Raw genomic sequence first — 10,764 nt, 5'->3', positions numbered from 1 at the left:
CCATGTGCAGTGAAGTAGAACCCAGGGGGATCCCATTGGCTTTCCTGAGTTTTCACGGAAGTTAGAGACTGGGGACACCAAGATGGCTAATTTCTACTAAGTGGGAATAAAGTCCTGGAGAAGAGAGAGGTGCATAGAGAGAGAATTCTGGACATATGTAGAGGACCCCTCCCTTAAGTATCCAGATGAATACTGATTATGCATGTAAGTAAATTACCCAAGTCTAGGGAAAGAACCACCTGATTAGAGGGAACAGTGTCCAATGTTCACACATGATTGGGAACAGTTTCTGTTCCCACCCGCTAGATTACAAAAAGCTCAAGATTTCAGGACACTGTACAGAGCAGGGGTGTCCAAACTGCAGCCCACAGGCCAACTGCAGCCCGTAATCCATTGTTAATTGGCCCACAGCAAATTCCAAAAATATATTTAGTTTACTTAAATAAACCAGGTGAGGCAATACGTACTTCACCTCGAGTGAGTGGCCCAGCTGTTTGTGTATTTTACCGCATATGGCCCTTGGTAAAAAATGTTGAAAAAAGTTTGGACACCCCTGGTGTAGAGTATCAGAGGGTCATGCCATAATAATGAGGGATAATTAGCCTAGACTGAGCCTATTGTGGCCTGACCTAACAAATCTTAACAGCAAAATATGAAAGGATCAAAGTATTTCCAAGTAAATTAATTGTGTTCCAGAACAAAGTTCAAGAATATTTGTAGAAATCCAAAAAAAAAAAAAAAAAAAAAAAAAAATCCAGCACATAATAGGGTAAATTTCAAAATGCCCGACATTTGATCAAAGATTATTAGGCATGCAAACATGCATGAAAATATGACCTGTAATGAGTGGAAAAATAAATCAATTGAAACTGAGAACTGACCCTGATCTTAGCATTAGCAGACAAGGATATTAAAACAAGTTATTATACTTTATTCCATATAATTATGGTAGTAAATAAAAAGCAGATATAAAAAGGAGACCCAAGTCAAACTTCTAAAGACAAATATTACAATGTCAGATGAAAAGTATACTGGATGGGATTAATGGTAGATTGCATATTGCAAAAGAAAATATTAATGAACCTGAAGGTATAGAGATAGAAACCATACAAAATAAAATAGACAGACAAAAAAAAAATGAGTAAAGAATCAGTGAGCTGTGGAACAACTTCAGATATTTGGAGTCTCTGAAGGAAAGGGATAGAGAGACAGAAAAATATCTAAGGAAATAATGGCTGGAGATTTTCCAAATTTGATAAAAATTATAAATCAGTAGATTCAGAATCTCAATGAAATACAAACACAAGAAACAGGAAGAAAACTACATCATAACCACATGTTTCAACTCAGTGATAAAGGGAAAAGTCCTTTTCAAACAGCTAGAGGAAAGAGACACATGTACACAGAAACAAAGATGAGGTCAATAGCAGATTTTTCATTGCACACAAGTGAGAAGACACTGGAGAAACTGTACGCAGCGAAAATAACTTCCAAAAGTAAGGGAAAAATAGAGACCTTTTCAGACACAGAAAAGCTGAAAGAATTCATCACCAGCAAATCTGCATTACAAGAAATGATAAAGAGAGAGGAGAATCAAGATGGTGGAGTAGGTAAATGCTGTGCTTGCCTCATCCCGTGAACATATCAAAATTACAACTAATTTACAGAACAATCAACACAGAGAACTGTCTGAAGTCTAGCTGAAGAGACGTTGTATAACTAAGGATATAAAGAACAAGCCACATTGAGACTGGTAGGAGGGTTGGAGACGCGAAATGGGCTGGTCTCACACCCACATGTGGTGGTTGAAAATCAGGACGAGTATCTCAGCCACAGAGGTTCCCCACGAAGGAGAGAGGGACCCCAGCCCCGTATACCTGGCTCCCCAAGCAGGAGCAATGGTGCCAGGAAGAGGAGCCCCCACAACTTTTGGCTGTGAAAAGGTGAGGATTCTGACAATCCAGGTGGGATGGAAGGCTGTGGGAAACCTAGAAATCCTCTTAAAGGGCCTGTGCATAGATTCACTCATTCGCAGGCACTCACCTTGGGCTTCAGCAGAGGGATGGTGACTCTGGGGTCATCAGAGATATATTGGAAGAGATTCAGTTGTGTAACTTCGGGGTGAGGACTGGAGAACAGTCCCATTTTCCCTGTGTGAGACCTTTCTCTTGTGCAGCCGGCAGGCGGGCACCATCTTTCCTGTGTTGAGCCCGCCCCCTCTGGCCAAATCTGAATCTGATTGGCCTGCTGAGTTCGGCTACTCCACCCTTCTGACTCACTGAGACTCTGCCTCACCCAACTTGCTTACCGCAGGAGGCTGACTTTTGTGCACCTACCCCAGGCCCAATACTGGTGGCAGCCGTCCTTGGTTCACAATGTAGCCTCTGCCATGTGCATCCAGGTATAGTACAGGCAGTGACCAAATGTGGCTTGCTTTCTATTTCCTACCAGGTAATCCCTGGCCAGTCATAGGCAGTGGCTGACCTGGGTCAGCACTGGAGCCCCTCCCAAGAGGCCCCAGAACCAATATACTTGGAGATTGGCTTCAGACCACATCACAGCATCACCCAATTAGCCCCACAATTGACAAACACAAAGGGAAGTTTCAACAGGCACCAGAGCCTGCTGGGGGGAATCCTGCTCCATGGGCACAAAATATTCAAAGTGGGGAGAAAGCAGGACCTACAATCAAGGGCATTCTGCCCAGTACAGCTACCATTTAAAATCGAAGGACAGATGAAGAGCTTCCCAGACAAGAAAAAACAAAAGGAGTTCATCACCACCAACCTAGTACTACAAGGAACGTTAGAAGAACTTCTTGAAGACTTTAAGATGAAAAGAAAAATAAAAAGATCAAAAATATGATTAATAAAATGGCAATAACTACATATCTATCACCAATTAATTTCAATGTAAGTGAATTAAATGTTCTGATCAAAAACATAGGGTGGGCTGAATGGATAAGAAAACAAAACCCTTACATATGCTGCCTACAAGAGACTCAGTTCAGATTGAAAGACACACACAGTCTGAAAGTAAAAGGATGGAAAAAGATGTTTCATGAAAATGGAAATTAAAAAAAAAAAGGCTGGGGTAGCAATACTTATGCTACACAAAATAGACTTTAAAACAAAGTCTATAACAAGAGACAAAAAAGGACCCAGTAATCCCACTTTCTGATATTTATCTATCTGAAGATGCCCAAAATACTACTTTAACGGGACATGTGCATCCATATGTTCATTGCAGTATTGTTTACAATGGCCAAGAGGTGGAGGCAGCCTGGGTGTCCATCGATAGAAAAATGGATGAAGAGGAAAGGGTACATATATACAATGGAATATTGCTTGGCCAGGGAAGAGAACGGGATCTTGCCATCTGCAGTGGCATGGGTGGACCTGGAGGGTACTGTGCTGAATGGAATATATCAGACTATGAAAGACAAATGCAGTGTGATTTCGCTTATATATAAAGAACAAAATAAACAAACAAAACAGAAACAGACTCATAGATACAGAGAACATTTTAATGGTTGCCAGATGGGAGGGGGCTTTAGGGGGTGGGTGAAAAGGTGGAAGGGATTAAGAAGTACAAATTGGTAGTTACAAAATAGTCATGGGGATGTAAAGTGAAATATAGGGAATATAGTCAATTATATGGTAACAACTATGTATAGTGCCTGGAGGTACTTCTTAAATTATATAAATGTCTAACCATTATGCTGTACACCTGAAATTAATATAAAATAATACTGAAGGTCCACTATAACTGAAAAATTAAAAAGGGGGGGAAAGGTGAAGGGCAATAAGTGGTCCAAATTTCTAGGTATAAAACAAATAAGTCATGGGGATGTAATGTGCAGCATAAGGAATATAGTCAATAATTTTGTGTTAGCATATTACGGTGTTAGATGGTTGCTGGACTTATCATGGTGATCACTTCTTTAGGTACATAAATGTTGAATAACTGTGGTGTACACCTGAAACTAATATAATATTGTGTGCTAACTATATTTTTAATAAAAATCTTTAAAATAAGATTTAAAAAAAGAAATTATAAAGGTAGTCTTTCAGGTAGAAGACAAATGATTACCAGAGAGAAACTGCATCTACAAAGGAGTGAAAAGAACTGGAAATGGTAACTATGTGGGTAAATATATGAGATTTTTAAATATTTAAATCTCCTTTTAAAAACATATTGATCATATTTGAATGATGGAAGAAAATTAAATTAATCATTCTAAAGAATGTTGAAAAAAGAAGAATCAAGCATTTATCCTGACTTTTTTTTTTTTTTTTTTTTTTTTTTTTTATGAACTGTACATCAGGTAACCAAATAATTGACAGGAAAAGTTTTCCTTAAAATAACTTCTTAAAAAATTTAGAATGATGCCAATTAATAAATGAAGTAATAATAGACTCACAATATCATCAATTTGAATCTCCTAATAAAATAATGAAAAGCTGATAGAAATTTTTATAATGCAGGGATCAGCTAACAACACCTGATTTCAATGATCAATCCTAACATGACTAAAAGAGAGAAAACTAGACATTATATGTTTTCTAACGTGATACAATAAAAAGGTTGAAGTACCACCTATTAGATATTAACAAACAAACAAAGCAAAACAAGCCTGAATCTGATGAAGCTTCTGTATTAAACCCTCAGTTTACAAGCAATATAGGAGATAGGGGGACGTTTGTTTTTTTAATACCACAGGGCTGCAACTAGTAAAATCCAGGATGTAAGGAACCAGTAAAATCCAGGATGTAAGGATTACTAGTAGGGCTGCAACTAGTAAAATCCAGGATGTAAGGAACAAGACAAAAAAAACCTGATTTCTTGAACAAATAAACTTCAAGAAAAAAAAGTGGGAAGGTAAAATTATAGACTAAAAGAGATTTGAGAGACATGTAAAACAAATGCAATGCTTCGATGGATTTGTTCGGATCTGGATTTAAATAACTATTAAAAAGAGTCTAAAACATTTGGGGAAATTTGAATAATGATGGTACATTTGGTAGCAAGTAATTTATTGATTATTTTAGTTGTAATAGTGGTATTAGATATTTTTTTTACAGAAAGTGTTCCTTTGTTTAGAGATACATACAGAAAATTTTAGGGGTAAATTGATATGATGGCTGGGATTTACTTCAAAGTAAGTCAAGGAGGGAAAGGGTGAAATTACAGGTGAAACAGGATTGGCTATTACTTAATAATGGTTGAATCTGGGTGAGGTGTTTATAGGGGTTCATTATACTATACTTTTTTATTTTGTACATGATTGAAATTTTCCATAATTAAAAAAAAATACCCTGTTTAGTTTCAGCACTAGATCATAGGCTTCAGAGGGCAGTGAGTATAAGGAAATGAGCAGCAGGAAGACTAGTGTTCCAATACGAAATTTACTTCCCTTATAAACAATAAAGAGAAAATAAGAAATTCAAGAACAATGGCTTTAATAGCTAACTTAGCTTATTTTGAACAATTATGTGATGCATAGTCTATAAAGGATGATTTTTTAACACTTCAAGGCTTTGAAGATTCGTACAAGTTTACCTATGTGTAAATAACTACCTTAACCAATTCAGTTCTGAAATGTCATGAAGAATACTTCTAAGATTTAGGAATTGCAATAGTCAAATAGTATGATGGGATCTTAGCATCTATGATAAAAACAGAAGGCAAGCTTCTGATCTTTTGCCACACTATAATAAATTGGAAATCAGTGAAAATTTTACTGTTTTGAATTAAATGTATGCCTTCTCATCATGCTGCTTTTTTCCCTCTTCTGTCTTATTTAATGCTTTTTTCCTGATATTTCATTATAGATCTGGAATGTAATGCAGAATTGTGTAGGCTTCACAATATAGCACAAGAAACAGTGTGTTAGAAAACTAAAATCAATGGGGAAATATTAGTTAAATTTTAGCCTACTTACCCGAATCAATCCTTTCCAAAGCTGTTTCCATTTGGTCTCTCTGGTGCAAGTTAGTATTTGCTGAAATTAAAAACATAACAAACAGGAAATAGCTGTTAGTGTTTAAGCTATCTTAAATCTGAGTTAGTTAGCAGCCTGAACGTACCAGTCTGAATAATATGTAGCAGCAGGCAGTATTTGGCCTGGGAAGAGGAGGAGAGAAGAACACCAAAGCAGATGAGGAAAGTATATACCAGGCTGCCTTCATTCTAGCCACAAGGCCAAATAAACACATGAACAATGAAAATTTCAGTTTGGCCTCTCAACGGAAAACATTCGGATATTTCAAAGTCTTTGCAATTTTCACTTTGCAGGAAGATATTAGGTTTACTCAGCTATAGCAATATGATTCTATAAAGAAGTCCACGAGTCTATGATTTCATGCAATTTGTTTAGCTGTCATGCCATGTACCTAAGTGACAGTTTTTATCACTAGAAATTTCTGTGCCCATGAATATCTTTTGAAAGCAGTGAAGCATAGCAGGATTTTACAAAGAAGTAAATGGCCTCTATTTGAAAATAAAGCAAGAAAGAACACTGAAATGGCAGTCAAGACACTTGGAATTTTGCCTTAATTTTGGTACTTACCAGCTCTAGGATCCTGGGCAAGTCACTTCACCTCTTGACCCCAGTTAACACATTCTTAAAATAAACTAACTGAATTTATTAAATGCCTACTATAAGGGTGCAACATAGTAGCTAAGAGCATGTTTCTGAAATCACACTACCTAGGTTAGAATTCTGTACCCTTTCTTTATTAACTGTGTGTGTCAATGGACAAGGTACTTGAACTTCTCTGTGCTTTGGTATCTTCATCTATAAAGTGAGGATTGTTATAGCTCCTACCTCATAGAGTTGTAAGAATTAAAGGGAAACAGTGTATTTAAAGAATTTAGAACAGTGCGTAATATTCAATGACTATTATTATTTATTATTATTATTATTATTTGTTAACTAAGCATTGGGGATAGAATGGAGAAGAAGAATGAAATAGTCTTTGTTCTTAGGGAGCATCCAGAAAAGAGGAGGAGGGGAAGAAATGACAAACATGAATAAAGCTATGATAGCAGAAGTACCAGCTGTGGAGAAACACAGCAAGAACTGCAGGTGGGTGTGGGGGAAGACTTAATGTAACTTGTAGGGGAGGCTTAAACTGTGAAACAAAGGAAAAATAAGGAGTAGCTAGTTAAGGAGGAATAGGATCCAGGTAAAGTAAACAGCATGTGCAACAGCTTGGGTCAATGATGCCTCTGGGCTAAGACATGGTATTTTCATGTAAATGTAATCAATAAAGTAATTACCATACATTAAAAATGTACCACAACTTCCTTTGTATCAAAACGCACTATTGGGGGGTGGCTGGTTAGCTCAGTTGGTTAGAGCGTGGTGCTAATAACACCAAGGCTGCCAGTTCAATCCCTGCATAGGCCACTGTGAGCTGCACCCTCCTTAAAACCAAAAAAATAAAAAACCAAAACACCATTAAGGGAGTTAAAAGGTAAGTGACCGAGTGGGAGAAGATACTTGTAGACATATATTTGTCTTAGGACTCATCCAGCATCCATAAAGAGTAGACAACTCAATAGAAAAATGAGCAAAAGACTTGACCAGCAGATACCTCATAAAAAAGCTAACCAAATGACCAATAAACATACAAAAAAGTGCTCAACTGCATTTGCCATTGGGACAACGTAAAGTTAAAACCATAATGCAGTACCACTACACATCCATGAGAATGGTTAAATTATTTTTTTAATCAAGTGCTCACAAGTTTGTGGAGAACCCTGGACTTTCATATACTGCTGGTGGGAATGTAAATTTGTACGAACATTTAGTGTATCTATTAAAGCTGAACATATGCATATTTTACGATTCTGCTAATTCACTCCAAGATATATACTCAATAGAAATGTGAACACATGTTCACCAAAAGACATCTACTGGAGTATTCCTAGCAACACTATGTGTAATAATTCAAAAACTGAAAATCTGAGTATCCATCAGCAGTAGAACAGATAAATAAATCTATCATGCTATGTTCACACAATGGGATGCTATACAGCAATGACGATGAGTGATCTACCACTAAACCCCAAATTATGGATTCTCACAAACATAATGCTTATGGAAAAATGCAGACACACACAAAAATATATGATTCCATTTATGTAAAATATAAAACTGGAAAAAATTATTCTATGCTATTAGGAGTCAGGGCTAATGTTACTCTGAAGGAGAGGGCAATGACTTGAAGGGAATGCAAGGGTGACCGCTAGGTTGCTTGTAATATTTTGTCATCTGATGAGCATGATGGTAAAGCAATCTAAAAATCATACTTGAATCTTCCCATTTTAAAGTGGATGGACAATGTCTATTAATTAGAAACAGAATTCACATTCTTCTTGTAGATCTTTCACAATTAAGCGAAGAGATGATCATAGCCTTTCCAAGAGTTGCATGAATTTGCACTTCCCTCTCCCTTACGAATCTAGGATGATGATGTTTGCAAATCCAGAGTCGTAATTAAAACATAATAAAATGTTGAGGAACCCCTGGACATGTGTGTAATTTGCAATAATGAAACTAATAGAGCAAGGTGGCAGCTGACATGTCAGGTGCTATAAATATAGATTGGGCATTTTCTTTATGAATATAATTTTACATTCTATACATCTATTACTTGTATTAATTTAGGAAAGCATTAATGTTGGTGGCATTATCCTTCTTGTGACACTCAACTCATGTTCTTTGAAATATGAGTATCCACTATTGGATTCCACACCTCTCATCTTGCTCCCACCCCTCAGGCCACACTATGTACTCCCAACCACGGTTTACACAATTTCAAGTAGGGACAGGGGTCTCCTCATTTTCCAGGGGTTAAATGAGAGAATCATGTCAGATCTCTTATACTTTGAGGGGATGAGTCTCTTGGAAAAGCTTTTGTAGTTCATAAATTTTCAATCAAATAAAGAACCCAATGTAATAGACTGAATAATGTTCATCCAAAGATATCAGGTCCTAATCCTTGGAACCTAAGGATCTTGACATAGCAATATTATTCTGATTATCCAGATGGAGCAAAAATCCAATCACATGTGTCTTTAGAAGAGTGATACAGAGGTGAGAGAATGACAGAGACAAATAAGTGAAGGCCCTGTGAAGACAGGCAGAGATCAGAGTGATGCGTCCACAAGGCAAGGGACAGGAGGAATACCAGCACAGACAAGAAGTTGGAATTGGCAAAAAAATGGATACTCCCCTAGAATTTCCGGAAGGACTGCAGCATTGCTGACACACACCTTGATTTCAGATTAGTGAAATTGATTTGGACCTGTGGACTCCAAAACTGTGAGAGAATAAATTCCTACTGTTTTAAGCAGCCAAATTTGTGCTAATATGTTACAGCAGCCACAGGAAACCCAAATACCAACTTTCTCATAAAAAGGAAAATACATACATATATACCACATAATAAATGTGTGCACAAGAAAGAGATAGGCAGAAATTCAATATGGGTATATACCTTTCCTTTCTACCCTTTAGAAGAGTTGTTAGCTGGCCACAGAGATGAAGAGGTCCTATAGACCACCCACCTCCCTGATTCCCAATGCCTCATATCGTGCCAGCTATACGCCAAAGTTTGTTTTGAAGTAAATGAATGATCAGAAACAGTATTGTGTATTTCTCTGACATCTTTGGGCACATTAATCTCTAAATTAAGAAATCTCTAGCCTATGGTATTAAAAGTTTAGAAACAAAGCAAAGAAAAAAAAAAAGACCTTGCTAATTAAACTGTGATCTGAAAACCAACAGCATTGTCATCATCTGGGAGCTTGTCAGAACTACGGGATCCCAGGCCTTTTGCCTCATTGCATACGAGAGAGCAAGATCTGTTACCAGCAGCTCTATCGGAGCCATCCAAGGAAATTCGGCCCGGGTTCTCCTTTTTTTGCCGCGTCTGCTCAAACTGGCTTGGTCTGATCCAGAAATACGGCTTCAGTATGTGTCACCAGGATTTCTGTCAGTATGCGAAGGGTATAGGCTTCATTAAGTTGTACTAACTGAACTTCCATGAATGAGTCATTCAAGATATCTACCTTACTGCAGAAACAATGCTAGCTCTTTGTACATAAAATTAAAAAATTCTTCAATTAAAAACACAATGGGATTTATAGATGATGTAATACAGAATTGTACACCTGAAATCTATGTAATTTTACTAACAATTGTCACCCCAATAAAATTAATAAAATTAAATTTAAAAAAAAATGTAAATATAGGATCTCAGGCTCCACCTGAGATCTGTCTTATAAGAAGATTCCCCTGATGATTCCTTTGTATATTAACATTTGAGAAGCACTGATCTATGAGCTAATCAAGGAAATCTGAACTGATTATTTGATAATATTATGAATTACTGTTAACTTTTTGGGAGTGTGAAAATGACACTGGGTTAAGAGAGTCCTTTTAGAGATAAATACTGAAATACTAATTGATAAAATTATATGATGTCTGGGGTTTACTTCAAATCATTCAGGGAGTGGAGCTAGGAAGTAGATGGGGGTATGCAAAGAATAGTATGGCCATTAAATAATAATTGTTGAGGCTGAGTGATACTTACGTGGAGGTTCATTATACTATTGCCTCTAGTTTTGAATATGTTTGAAGTATTCCATAGTTGACTGTTTAAAAAATGTTTAGGTGTGGGGTGGGTTATTTTCTCCCCACAGATCTTATGTGTGTTCCCTGGTATTTTTTCCTAATAGAAACTGTCCAAT

At 36.9% G+C, this 10,764-nt stretch overlaps 1 pseudogene; it reads left to right on the top strand.

The window, feature by feature from the left end:
• The first annotated feature begins 1,898 nt into the window (after window positions 1-1,898).
• LOC141569580 (small ribosomal subunit protein uS14-like) lies at window positions 1,899-10,047 on the top strand (annotated as a pseudogene).
• Window positions 10,048-10,764: the final 717 nt, after the last annotated feature.

The sequence above is a fragment of the Rhinolophus sinicus genome, chromosome X (genome assembly GCF_036562045.2).
Source record: "Rhinolophus sinicus isolate RSC01 chromosome X, ASM3656204v1, whole genome shotgun sequence".
NCBI lineage: Eukaryota > Metazoa > Chordata > Mammalia > Chiroptera > Rhinolophidae > Rhinolophus > Rhinolophus sinicus.
This window is presented reverse-complemented; position numbering and strand designations above follow the sequence as displayed.